The sequence below is a fragment of the Sceloporus undulatus genome, chromosome 1 (genome assembly GCF_019175285.1).
Source record: "Sceloporus undulatus isolate JIND9_A2432 ecotype Alabama chromosome 1, SceUnd_v1.1, whole genome shotgun sequence".
Lineage (NCBI taxonomy): Eukaryota > Metazoa > Chordata > Lepidosauria > Squamata > Phrynosomatidae > Sceloporus > Sceloporus undulatus.
Genome location: NC_056522.1, coordinates 131,832,300 through 131,834,048, shown reverse-complemented (window position 1 = coordinate 131,834,048; position 1,749 = coordinate 131,832,300).

The following is a 1,749-nucleotide window of genomic DNA, read 5'->3' as shown; positions in this document are numbered from 1 at the left end:
AGTAGAGAAGCTATAACTCGAAATAAAATGCCAAAAGAGCCATGTTTGTCCCTTCATTATTTATGAGTAATTTGATGAATGTGATACTGCAATTTAAAGGTAAAGTTTCAAAGATCTCACAATTGTTTGTGCCTTATTTTTTCTGTTATTCTGTCATCTCTTAAGATTTCTACATGAATTTTATGAAATTTTCTTTTTCATTTATCACCCAGTTTGCTATAGAATAAAATATCACTATAACTAATAAATGAGAAAAAAAACACTACTTTGGATGTTTCAAAAAATGTGTTCCAGTGTTAGTCTTAAGAGCCTATGGAATCATTTGCTTTGGTTTCGATGGGTGAAATAAATCCAGGGTACTGAGTAAGATAAATGCCCTTTGAGGCATTACACCAGCACCAAGTCTTCAAAAACAGCTATTGCTACAAATGTGCTACATGATATAAATTTCAAAGAGCTGTGCAGTTTTTCAGGAGTGCCTGGGAATCATATGGCTAGAACTGAACATTATTTTAAAAATGCAGTATATGTGTGTGCATGCATGCGTGTATTTCATAATCTGTCTCTGTGTTGTCTGTGTGAGTGAAAGACCCAAACAGTACAGGAAAGAAAAGAAAAGCCAGCTGATTTGAGCACTAAGTGGTTTAAAGTTTAAAATGTTTAAAATGTTGAGCGTTTGAAGCTCAACATGTCCAAGACAGAGCTTCTTGTCTTTCCTCCTATCCCCACCCTTCAACTCTCCTTTTCTGTCTCTGTGGACAACATTTCTGTTCAACCAGTCCAGCAAGCCCGCAGTCTTGGTTTTATCTTTGACTCTTCTCTGTCATGTATTCCTCAGATCCAGACCACAGCCAAGGCTTGTAGATTCTTTTTGTTCAATATTGCCAAAATCCGACCATATCTCTCTGCCTCTACTGCCAAGATCCTGGTCCATGCCCTAGTGGTCTCACGACTTGATTACTGTAATGTCCTCCTGGCTGGGCTTCCTCTTTCTCACCTCCGTCCTTTAATCTCTGTCCAGCATTCAGCTGCACACATTATCACTTCCACCCACCACTCTGACCACATCTCTCCTCCACTGGCTCCCCCTCCCTTTCCGCATTCAGTATAAGCTCCTGCTGTCGACATTTAAAGCCCTCCATGGACTGGCCCCTCCTTACTTATCAGACCTTCTTTATCCTCACCTTCCCACTAGGGCCCTCTGTTCTGGTAGTCAAGGTCTGCTGTCTCAGCCCAGGATTTCCTCTGCCCCATCCTGGATTCGGCCCTTTTCACTTGCTGCCCCTCACTCCTGGAACCTTCTTTCCCCACAAGCAAGAGCCATCACTTCTTTAACCAGCTTCAAAACGGAGTTGAAAACCATCCTGTTCAGAGAAGCCTTCCCAGGCATTGCACAATTGTTGCTTACTATTTGATGTTCTTTTGGTGCCTGTTTATCAAACCATTTCCTGTATTGCTATGTACTGTATATGTATTATCCTACTTGAGAGTATGTATTTTCCCTGGAAAATGATTAATCTTCCATTATAAAGCCAAGCCCTCCCTCCAGTCCATCTACCTTGGTCCAGGCCTTGGAGGTAGAGAGGAACTGCTGGACCTCTTACCCTCTCCCTCCACCACTCCCTTCTCCTTCTGTGTCATGTCTTTTTAGATTGTAAGCCTGAGGGCAGGGAACCATCTAACTAAAAAGATTGCATGTACAGCGCTGTGTAAATTTACAGCGCTTCATAAATAAAGGTTAATAATAAT